Source organism: Cnephaeus nilssonii, assembly GCF_951640355.1.
Source record: "Cnephaeus nilssonii genome assembly, chromosome: 9".
Lineage (NCBI taxonomy): Eukaryota > Metazoa > Chordata > Mammalia > Chiroptera > Vespertilionidae > Cnephaeus > Cnephaeus nilssonii.
Window position 1 is genome coordinate 93624878 of NC_137080.1, and position 12223 is coordinate 93637100.

Sequence of the window (12223 nt, forward strand, 5' to 3'; positions counted from 1 at the left end):
CATGTACCCATCAGGCATCTTGTGTTTTCACAGCCTCATTTCATCCTCCATGTCCCAGGTCTGTGAGAAACCTGTCTATGGTTGGTGAGGTGAGTAATTATTAGACAGCTGCGGCTCTATTCTTACTAGGCGCCCTCCCCACTGTCAGTTCCCCGTCGGTATTCTCATCTGGTGCCGATGAGCTTAGTTTTACCTGGAAGCTGTGTTGAGCTGTATTAGTCCTGGCCTGTGAGGGAGGGAGCCGGCTGGCCTGCCTGGACGCAGGCGTGGGGGAGGGGCCTGCGGGGCACGGCCAGGTCAGAGGCTGTAACAGCAGCCAGTGGAGGAGAGGCATGCGTGTCCGCAGTGTCCATCCCCCACGGGGACACGTGCACGAGGGGCTGCTGAGCCCAGGCCCTCTTGGGGCACAGAGTCCCAGGATCACATGGGTCCTGCCAGTGGCTGGACAGGGCTGCCGAGCTGCCAGAGAGGGAAGAGTGAGTGAGTGTGTGTGTGTGTGTGAGTGTGTGTGTGTGTGTGAGTGTGTGTGTGTGTGAGTGTGTGAGTGTGTGCGTGAGTGTGTGAGTGTGTGTGTGTGAGTGTGTGTGTGTGAGTGTGGGTGTGTGTGGGGGTGTGAGTGTGTGTGAGTGTGGGTGGGTGTGAGTGTGTATGGGTGTGAGTGTGGGTGGGTGTGAGTGTGTATGGGTGTGAGTGTGGGTGGGTGTGAGTGTGGGTGGGTGTGAGTGTGTGTGTGTGAGTGTATGAGTGTGAGTGTGTGTGTGAGTGTGTGTGTGAGTGTGTGTGTATGTGTGTGGGTGTGAGTGTGTGTGAGTGTGTGTGAGTGTGTGTGAGTGTGTGTGTGTGAGTGTGTGTGTGAGTGTGTGTGTGTATGTGTGTGGGTGTGAGTGTGAGTGTGTGTGAGTGTGGGTGGGTGTGAGTGTGGGTGGGTGTGAGTGTGTGTGGGTGTGAGTGTGAGTGTGTGTGTGAGTGTGAGTGTGAATGTATGTGAGTGTGTGAGTGTGTGTGTGAGTGTGTGTGTGGCCTGCACGCACACACCCGTGCACGCCTGTGCTCCGGCCTCCCAGTGCGGGGAGGGGGCTTCCTGGGAGACAAACACGCTCCACGTACTTGATCACATTTGCGGGTGCCACGCAGCTGGGGGACGATGGAAAACACGCCAGATGACAGAGCTGGGATCTGACAGGCTGGAGCGGTGGGGTGGATCTAATGAGATGACACTTAACAGGGACAAAGGCGTTTGTCTCCTTTGTTTATTTAGTGCGCCCTGCCTCCGCGCCTGGAGGACCCTCGGCTTATGGAGGGAGTGAGCCGCCCGCAGGGCCCTCGGGGCCAGACCTGGGGTGGGCAGGGCCCTGAGGGGCGATTGCTGGAGCAGCAGTGGGAGGCGGTCTGCCTACATGGAGGAGCCCAGGCTGGGGCGGGTCCTGGGAGTCAGCGCGCTGAGGCGGGGAACTTTCAGGCACTCGAGCCCAGCCCCCCGCAAGTCCACCGGGAAAGGCCAGGATCCCCCGGGCAGCCTCTCGCTTTGAACATGTCCCAGCAAGACTCAGGCCTGGGCCTCCGAGGCCCCCAGAGAGGCGGGGACACACAGGTGAGCTCAGCCAAGAACTCGCTCCACTCTGCACCCCACGCGGACAGGCCGGGCTCGGAGTCCCAGCCCCTCAGCCGAGGGTGGGAGGGAGGGAGGGCCCGCTCCCTCTGACAGGCAGCCCCGTCCTCGGAGGGGTCTCTCACGGGCCCCTCTCGGCTTTGGCTCGAGAGAAGATTCAACAGGAAGCTGGTCAACTTCCTCCAAACAGGGGAAGAAAGGGTTATGCTGGTTCTGAGCCCCGGGGGCAGGGCGGGCCTCAGGAAGGCGGCCTCGGGGACAAACCTCGGCGCTGCGGGCAGGAAGGCCCTCGCTGTTTTGAGTCTCGAGCTGCCGCGGAGCGAATGAGCCTCCATCACTGGAGGCGTGCAAGCAGGGCCTGCCCAGGCACCAGCAGGGGTCTGGCGTGGAAGCATGAAGGAGCCGGGTTGGAAGTTTTGCCCTGCACCGAAATGGCGCGCACCCGGCAAGCCTGCGGCTGAGGGTGGCAGCACTCCAGCCGGGAGCCCTGACTGGAGCCGCTCCCTGGGGCCTCCGCAGAGACGGAGGAATGGAAGGAGCTTGCGGTGGCAGCCAGGGCTGAGGGTGCCTGGCATGCCCGAGGGCACTGTGCCGTGGAGGGTGGCCGGGGTCATCCAAGGGCCGGGGAGAGTCCGTCCCCCTCACACACCCACAGGCTCCTCACCCCGCATGTGGCCTGGTGCCCCCGGGGAGGCTGGATGCAGGAGGCCCCTCATGCCTGTCTGCCCTTGTCCTTCGAGAGGCAATCACGTCTGCTCGCCCGGCTCACCCCTCAGCACTGCTGAGGCCCCGTGGCAGCTGGTATTCACGGGCCGCCCGGCCACAGGCCTGCAAGAGGATGTCACCCCTGCCAAAGGCCCCGCACGCTGCCTGCGGCCAGCACGAGAGCAGGCCCAGGCCAGCCTCTCAAAGGTTGACTCCCGGGGCCCTGCCAGGCAAGTGGGGCGTCCGCCTGGCCCAGAGGGGTCAGGAGCAGCAGGCACCCTCCTTACTAAGTCACCACAGATTCACCCACATCGCGGACAGGGCCCCGGCATCCCCTCCCCTCCTTCCCTCTCCCTGTTGGGAGGAATGCTCCCTCCCTACCCTTGGCTGTGCCAGGAGGGCTTCCTGGAGGAGGAGTTAGTTTCCTGCAGGCTCAGGGAAGGTGTGTGTTCTTGTGGGCAGCAGGGCCTGACAGGGAGGTAAAAGCAAGATGGAGAGAGGGCCAAGCGGGGGTGGGGGGGGGGGAATGAGGGGCCTGCGACTTCCCGCCTGTGAGGCACACTAGGTGACACTTCCTCTGAGCCGCGGGTTCCCCGTCTATACAACGGGGTGACACAGTACCAGCCTCACAGGTGCTGAAAGGACTGAACAACATAATGCACCTGGTACACAGACAGATGATGGTGATGGTGATGAAGAAGAAAATGTGTGACTCCAGCGGGTATGACTGTGAATAAACAGGGGATGTAACCAGCATCCAGACTTCAGCTAATTTCAAAGAACTTTCCTAAGAGGCAGAAGCTTCTCCGCCCGGAGCAGGCTGCTCCGTGAGGTGCTGAGCTCCCTGTCCTCAGAAGCAGGCCAGCACCAAGGCCCTGTGGAGAGCTGCCTGTGCAGGGAGGGGAGGGCTGCAGGGAGTGTGAGGGTGGCCAGCAGGGGGCAGCAGCTCAGCAGGGAGAAGGGAGGTAGCCAGAGAGGCTCTGGGCCAGGCGGCCTTGCTTCAGGGCAGAGAGGAGCCCGGCCACAGGTTCCGCCCAGACTGAGGCATGCCGTGCAGGGCAGGCCGGAGTCCTGACCCCCGGGAGCTGGGCTGGGTGACAGGGAAGGGGGGCGCCGAGGCTTTAACCAAGAAACCCCAACACTGAGCACGCGGTTGGCCTGAGGGGCTCTGGGCAGACAGGGGAGGCCAATGAGCGGTGCCGGTCCCAGGAGACGAAGGTACGGGCCTCAGGCGGCCAGAGCTGGCTGAGGACAAGGAGACTGGATCAGGGCGGTCCCGGGACTCAGCGGTGTCCCCGACTCGCATCCCAGCTGGCACAGCCAATCGGAGAACCCCAAAGGGGTGCTCTTCCCTCTTCTGCTCCAGGACTGAAGAGCGCGGGCCTGCGGCAGGCTGCTCTGGGGAGAAGGGTGCGCTGGGGCGGGGGCCGGGCACACAGGGGAGAGCTTGATACATCCCCTGCCGCCTGCCTGGGGCACAAAGCCCCACCCACCTCGGTTGGCTGTTGGGGCACCCACCTGGGGCTGAGGTGGGTGAGGGGTTCACCCCTCCACGCAGAGAGAGCAGCCACAGCCCGACTGCGCTGGGGAGCCAGGTCCAGGGAAGAGCTGACGTGTGTCACTCCTGTCAAACCAGATTCAAATGTGGCCCCGGTGGCTCTGCAGGAAGGGTGCAGCTCACCCCAGCACCTCCCTCTAGGGAGAGTGTGGCTGGGCAGGGCAGCAGGAGGGAGGGGCAGGCGGAAGCAGGAGGGGAGGGGAGCCTCCTGGTCTGGGGCCCATTTGGGAGCCCGTCCCTGCCCCAGGAAATGCTCTGGCACCTGCTGGGAGAGCGATGGGGTGTGGGGGGTGGGGGTAGTCGGGGGCAGGGAGCGACCGGGCCAGCAGCGTCCAGCAGGGAGCCTGGGCTTCAGGGCTCCGGGGGCACCGGGAAGGTTCCCTGACAAAACCAAACCAGAGCAAACCAGTGAGCCCTCTCCTAGGAGGAGGCTGACCCGCCACCATTAGATCCCTCCCTTAGCTTCACCTTGTCCTTTCCTACGTGCAGGCCCATCAGCCTCGCCAGCAGCAGATTTGTCCCAGGAAAGGAGGAGGCAGAGCATCCGGTGAGGAGGCCGAGTTGGCGGGGAGGGGGGGTAGGGGGAAGGGGGTGCCCAGGCTTTAAAGACAATGTGGGGGGGAAACATTCCTGTGTGCAGGGAGCAAGACTGAACCCTCCACCCAAAGACAACATTCACACATGCACACGCCCCACATATGTGTAAACCTGTGCACACATGCGTGTGTGAGAAAGTACACACACAAACATGCACCCACCACTCTCACCCTCCGGGTGCTGCACATGACATGGAACCCAGGAGAAGGAGACTGGGCCCAGGTGACCCGAGGGAGCAGGGAGCTGCCGCACTGCCCCTCCCGGCAGGCGCCAGGCATTGCCCGGAGCGGCACTCCACCAGGAAGTGCTTTCTGACTTAGGGTCCCTGCCGCCAGTGAACACGTATGGAGAGAGTGCAGGATGCTGCGGGAGCCCTGGATCACCTGAGAGGTGGAGAGGCTGACCCCTCATGGAGGATATGCTTCTCACACTCACGTCTGCCCCCAGCGTCCTCAGCCCACCCCCCTGCACACCGCCCCTGCACGCCCCACCTGCACACTGCCCCTGCACACCACCCCTGCACACCGCCCCTGCACGCCCCATCTGCACACTGCCCCTGCACACCGCCCCTGCACGCCCCACCTGCACACTGCCCCTGCACGCCGCCCCTGCACGCCCCACCTGCACACTGCCCCTGCACGCCGCCCCTGCACGCCCCATCTGCACACTGCCCCTGCACACCGCCCCTGCACGCCCCACCTGCACACTGCCCCTGCACGCCCCATCTGCACACTGCCCCTGCACACCGCCCCTGCACACCCCATCTGCACACTGCCCCTGCACACCGCCCCTGCACACCGCCCCTGCACGCCGCCCCTGCGGCTCTTCCCGGGGCCGTAGCTGGGCAAGGCCTCCTCCTTGGTGCCTCTGTCCGCAGACTTGGGGCCTCTTCTTTTCCTTTCCTTCCTGTTTCTTTTAAACTGTAGTGAAATATCGCCCCCTCCTTTTCAGGTCAGTTTCCTTTTTTATAAAAGTAACAGATGGAGATAATTTATGAAGACAGAGCAGCGGGCACCGCCCCACCCCAGGCCTGCTCTCCCTCCCGGCCCCTCTCTGCTCAGTCCGATTTGTGCATAGCGTGCATACACTACAGATTCGTGATTTTCCGTTCTGGGTTTTACCGGCGGACTTACTGTAGAAGATCGAATTTAACTTCCCATTAAGATTCAACTACCCACCGCCCCTTCCCTCCCCACCTGCCTCGGTACTTACACATTTTATTAAATCATCCCCCTGTTCATATTACTGCTCCAACACGTAAATATTATTCCCCATGAGTCATACAGGTCTCAGCATCAGATTTATTTCCTACAAAACTTTCTTTGGTGCTTGTCTGTTTCCTGAGATTTCTGTGCCGTCATTACCCGCCCGGGCTCTGAGCGGACTTTCTGCCTCCCCTGGAGCCGGTCCCACCCCCTGGTGACCTGACCAGGCTGAGGGCTCTCCAGGCCTGACGGGCCTTCGGCCCTGGCTCCTCCCAGATGGAGGCCTGCGGCCACGTGCCTCGTCACTCTCCTCCTTGGGTCATGTCCTCATTTCGGTGGAGGTCGCCCTTGAAGAGCTTCTGGCTAAGGCTGCCTGGGGATTACGTCTTTCTTAGGTAAGTCTGTGCTTTAGTAGCCACTTGAGAGGGATGAAGCGGGAGGAGCGGGCAGCTCCGATGCCAGGCCGGCTCAGAGGTGATGGAGAACTCACCCGTAGTGGCCAATCAGCTCAGGCTTGACTTCCTGGTTGAAGGTCTTGCCGTTACATGCCCAACACGCTGCCCGCCATCTCCGGCAGGACGATCGCGTCCCGCAGGTGCGTCCTCACCACGCCTGGCTTCCCCGTGGGCAGGGCCTCCGCAGCCCGGCGCAGGCGCTTCGGGAGAGCTGCTTCCTCGCCTGCGGGGCGCCGGCGGGTGCGGTACAGCTGCTGCAGCTGCTCCCAGGGGCTGAGGCCGTGGGCGGGGAGCCAGGCCATGGCAGGAGAACTTGGGGAGGGCCCGCTTCTGCTCCACTCCTGCCATCTTGCCGGGTCTTGGAAAGGACCGGTTAGATCTTTCAACACCTTTGTGGTAGACAGCTGACGGCAGCCAAAAGCCACGCTCCCTCCCTCCGCGTGCTGGAGTGGCTGCCTGCTGGCCTGTGTCTCTCACCTTCCTCAGCAGCTCAGCATGGCTGGGACGAGAGCCTGTCCCGGAACACGTGTGAAAGTGACGCTGGCCCCTCCGGACTGGCCACTGGCCTCCCTCCTTTGTCTGCAGAGCCTGGGCTTGTGAGCCAGCCTTGCCCCCGCAGGCTGGGGCTCTCTCCTGCCCGGTGCGGACACGGCACAGGGCCAGCCCGGAGCCGCAGGGGGCGCTGTGAGCCTCCCGCTCCTCCGTCAGGGGTGCATGGCTGTGTCAGACCTCCTGGCTGCAGGCCCTCCCCAAAGCGGGGAGCGGGGCGTCCTTGGTCACCACTGTGCATCTCTCCATCTCCCAAAGCTGTGTCTCCTGCAGTCCCCTCCTCGCCTGTTCTGTCCTGTGGGCACACAGCTTTGACCCGGGGCAAAGGTCCACTCCACTGGTGGATTAAATGGAAGCACACCTCTGATTCATTTTTATAAATCACATTAAAGGCCCAGTGCATGAAATTCATGCACGGGTAGGCTTCCTAGGCCTGGCCGGCCATCAGGGCCAATCAGGGCCTTCTGGCTGCCAGCTGGGGCCTTCCTTTGTTCTGCACCGCCCCCTGGTGGTCAGCGCACGTCATAGTGGGCAATCGGTCTCCCAGTCAAACTCCCATGGGGACAATTTGCATATTAGGCTTTTATATCTATAAACTAGAGGTCCGGTGCACAAAATTCATGCAAGAGTAGGTTTTCCTTCTCCCGGCCGCTGGCACCAGCTTCCCTCCGGCACCTGGAACCCGGCTTTCCTCCGGCTGCCAGCAGTCAGTCAGGACCTGGGCTTCCCTCATAGCCCCAGCTTTCATCTGGAAGGACATCCAGAAGGACATCTGGTCTAATTAGCATTTATTATAGATAATAAAAGCATAATACGCAAATCGACCAAACGACTGAATAGCAGAATGACCATGCTATGACACGCACTGGTGCCAGGCCAGCCAAGATGGGTGCAATGCGATTGGTCATGGGCACCGCCATCGCCCCACGATTACCCTGCAGAGGGAGGCCCAGGCCACCTTCTGTGGGGCAATTGATGGGGGGGCCTCTGTGATTGATCGCCCCAAAGAGGGAGGTCCAAGCCACCAGCCAGCAGGATCCTATCTATAGACTAGAGGCCCTGTGCATGAAATCGTGCATGGAGGGGGGTGTCCCTCAGCCCGGCCTGCACCCTCTTGCACTCCTGGACCCCTTGGATAGGGTCCCTAGGCCTGGCCAGCAATCAGGGCCTATCAGGGCTTTCCTTCTCCCCAGCTGCCAGCAGCTGGCCTTGCCCCTGCCGCTGCCACTGCTTGCCATCTGTGGGGCACTTTCCCCCTCCCCCACCATGGTCGCCTCCCTCTGTGGGCGACAGGCGTGGGGTACAATTGCTTGGTGGGCCTGGGACTCCCTCTGCAGGGCAATTGCCCCGCCTCTTTGGGGGCAATCAATTGGGCAGGGCAATCAATTGGGCGGGGTTGGCAAGGGGGCTCCATGATCGCCCCAAAGAGGGAGGCCCAGGCCACCCTCTGTACATCAATCGATTGCGGAGCCCTGGCTAGGAGGGTGGGCCTCCCTCTGCTGGGCAATTGATCTGTGGGCCCTGCGATCGATCACCCCACAGAGGGAGGCCCAGGAGACAGGATCCTCTCCCTTCCGACAGCTCACAGCCTGGGTGCGAGGAGGCTGCAGGTTGGAGGGAAGGGAGAGCAAGTATACCGACAGGCTCCTGCATCAGAACTCAGAAAGGGGCAGAATGCTGAGCAGGAGGGCAGACAGGTGAGGGGCTGCAGGGGGCTGCACAGAATATGAGTGGTGCTGGGGGTGAGGGAGCAGCAGCTTCCTGTGAGTGTCAGTGTGAGGCGGAGAGTCCAGACCTGCCTACCTTCGGGAGGGGGGGTCGGGGGGCACCACCACAACCGGGGTGGCAGGGGTGAGGGGAGAGGTGTGTGAGGAGGGCTGTGCCTTAGGGAGCCCGGGGTGCAGAGACGCTAGGGCGGAGGTCTGCAGAGGGCTCAGATCCCACAGCTCCGACACCAGTGGCCCTGCGCTGGGCAGTGCCGCCAGCAAGCGGCACCCTCCATGGGCTGCGGGCGGAGACCCAGACGGTGCCCAGCAGAGCAGGACCCGCCTTTGTGGGGTTCTCAGCCCGGCTTGGCCATTTACGGGCTGTAGAGTCTTGGGCTAGTTACTTACAGTGCCTGCGACTCCGTCTCCCCCTGTAACACGGGAATAACGGCCACATCTGCCCCCTCCACCTTCTGCACCCCTGTCACCTCCAACCTCACAACTGCAAAGTCCTCGCTGCCCCGCTTCCACCTTTGACCCCAGGCCGACTGCGGCTGCGCAACCTGAGTGGCCGGTGGCACAGGGTCCTCCACGCAGAAGGGCCTGCACCTGGTTTAATGCTCTGCTGTCGCCATCCTGAAGTTCTTCGTCATTTTATTTATTTATTTTAATATGTACTTATTGATTTCAGAGAGGGAGAGAGAGATAGAAACATCAATGCTGAGAGGGAATCACTGATTGGCTGCCTCCTGCACACCCCCTACTGGGGATTGAGCCCACAACCTAGGCATGTGCCCTTGACTGGAATCGAACCCAGGACCCTTCAGTCCCCAGGCTGATGCTCTATCCACTGAGCCAAACCAGCTAGGGCATCTTCATCATTTTAGAACAGGGTCCCACCATTTCATTTTGCACTGGGCTCTGCAAATTACGTAACCAGTCCCGTCCCCAACAGTCAGTTCCCCACTCAGTAACAAAAGCAATCCTGTTAAAATTGAAGTCACCACATTCCTCCTGGGATTAGAATTGGCTTCTATCCACGCAAAGTAGAAGCCAAAGTCCCTCTCTCTCTTTCTCTCTCTCTCTCTCTCTCTCTCTCTCTCTCTCTCTCTCACACACACACACACACACACACACACACTCTGACCACTGACCACATTTCCTACCACTCTCCCCTCCTCCCTCTGCTTGGCCTCCTCCTTCCTGCCCCAGGGCCTTTGCACTGCCCTGCCTCTCCAGGGCATCCTCTGCCCCACTGTTTCCACTGTTACGACCTTACCTCAAGTCTCTGCTCAAAAGACACCTCTCAGGGAGGCCTTTCCGAACCTCCTTGTTTAAAATGGGACTCCCCATACCCCCGGCCTTCCCCACTCTGCTTTCGCTCTGGCACTCACCACCTACCCTCTATTGGTTTACTTGTTCTAACTCCGTCCCCCAGGTAACGTGCCGAGTCTTGTCGATTGTGTTCCCTGCTGCCCCCGCCCCCCGCCCAGATCTGTGCCTGGCACACAGGAGTCAGTAAACGCGTGTGGCATGCACAGCTGATTGAACAAGAGCCCCATGGGCTCCCCGTGAGCCTCTGATGGGTGACACGCACCGAGCACTTAGTGTAGCGCACAGTAGGTGCTCAGGAAAGAGGCGCTCCTCACTGGGGCGGGCGGGGTCTCCCAGTGAGTGCGGCAGGGAGCATTCACATCCTGTGTGACACCAAAGTGAGGCCCCGGCTGAGGCAGGGCGGCAGATGACAGCGGGAGCCAGGGAAGTGGAGCTCACCTGCGGCTCAGTCTAGACCAGCCCCACCCGGCGCGGCCCTCCCGTCAGCTCAGCAGGGCTGCCCTTCCCGCCTGGCCCTGGGCCCCCGGGCTGCCCGGGGGGCGGGGAGAGCGCCTGGCTGCCCCGTCCCAGGCCTGCTCTTCTCTGCCGCCGCAGAGGGCTGGGAAGGGCACCGAGGAGCCGAGGCCTGAACGCGGCCCAGGCCCTGCCCTGTCTGCCTGGAGGCGCAGGCAGTGGTGGCCAGCGAGGCTGAAACAGGGCAAGAGGGGACGGAAAAGCTTGCAGGGCCCTGTGGGGTCCCCGTGGCCAGGTCCTAACTATGTCCTGCTGCTGCAGCGCCCTCCCCCTCCCCCCGGGGGGCCCAGGATCTCAGTGTCCCCGGGGCTTCTCGGCGCGGCAGTCAGAAGCCAAGCCTCGGCTCCTTCATCTGTGGAGCCGGGACAACACAGCACTGCCCACAGGTGGCTGGGCCTGCAGCTGGGGTTCGTGGTGGGGCCGCGCCCGGCACACCAGGGCTCCCCGCCCCGGCCCTCCGGCTCCTCCCAGTGCCCTCACTGTTGCAGCCGCCGGGCCCTCAGGGAACAACTCCCTGACCACCGACCTCCCGGCCCTGCCCACGCGGAGGCTGTCGGGGACGGGCGGGCAGGCCGAGGACGGACGGCCACTCCAGCCCCGCGGACCCAGCTCAGAGAACAAGGGCAGCGGTAATGGGCTGGCGGCCCCCAGCTGCAACTAACTTCATTTCCTGCAAATGAAATGAGCGCCTGCATTGGCTCACACGCACTCATTCAATTACCTTCTTGGCCCGAAGGACTCGCAGAGAAACAGGCATAACTAAGAGGCGTCAGCAGCCCCGGGCGGTCATCCCTGCCCATCACCCAGGCCCAGCCCTGACCTTCCTGCCGCACAGGCCCACGACCCGAGTGTCCCAGTCCCCGAGTAGATCCTCCCTGGCTCCCCCCGCCCACCTCTGACAGTCAGTCTCCGGCAGATCTGGGCCCCGCTGGCTCCACCCGCCCGGCTGGGGCTCTCTGGGGAGCTGGCCCTCCGCAGGCCTCTGGCTCCTCATCTGTAAAAGATGGAAAGGTCGGTGTGAGCTGGCAAGTAAGAGGCTGTGGTCCTAGCTCCAGGGTCAAAATGTGAGCATTCCTGAAAGGGAGGAGAGATCAGGGTCCCCTCCCACCTGCCCCACCCACCCTCTGCAGTGCCTGAAGATGTCCAGGAACGCCACGTTTCCTATGCCACACCTCCTGTGCCACGCCTCCTGTGCCACGCCTCCTATGCCACGCCTCCTATGCCATGTTTCCTATGCCTTCGCGCCATGAGATGCTGTTCCCCTCACTGTTCCCTCCATTCCCTCTCTGCCTGGGGCTCCGATGCACCTTCAAGGCCCACCCTGGGAGCCCCGCCCCTGGGGAGCCTGGAGCCCAGCCCCCTCCCCCCAGGCAGGAGGGTTAACCTCTCCCTCCTCAGCTCCCACAGCACCTCTATGTGCCTCTGTGGTTCCTGAGGGTCCTGCATCGGGGGGACAGTCCCAGGCTCAAATACTGTGGGCCACTGTCCCCGTAACCACGTGAGGGCCTGGGTCTGAATTCAGGGTTGGAAAGTGTAGTCCTGAAGGACTCGCAGAGAAACAGGTCCCTCCCTGACTGAGGCCATCCCATCCCCGAGGCCTTGCTACATTTGTAATAACAGCAGCCAGTATTGGGAGGCCTCTCGGACCCTGTGCTAAATGCGTTTTACTAGCATGCTGTCATTGAAATGCCACAATAACCCTGAGAACATGACCCCGCTTTGCCGATGAGGAGACAGGTTCAGTGAGACTAGCATGCTTGTCCGAGGTCACAGCCCCAGGAAGTGGCAGCATGCAGCTCTGAGAAGGTCCTCTCCCCTCTGCAGCCTCCCCGCTCTCTCCGCTCCTGTCAGATGGAAAGATGGCAGCAGGCGGCCTCAGGGCCTGTCCACTCGGACGTGCTGGGAGTTCATTTCTTTCTGGTCGCTGTCCGGCCCCCAATCCCACCAGCCCCTGGCTGGCTCCCGACGTGCTCCCAGGACGGTGGGTGGCA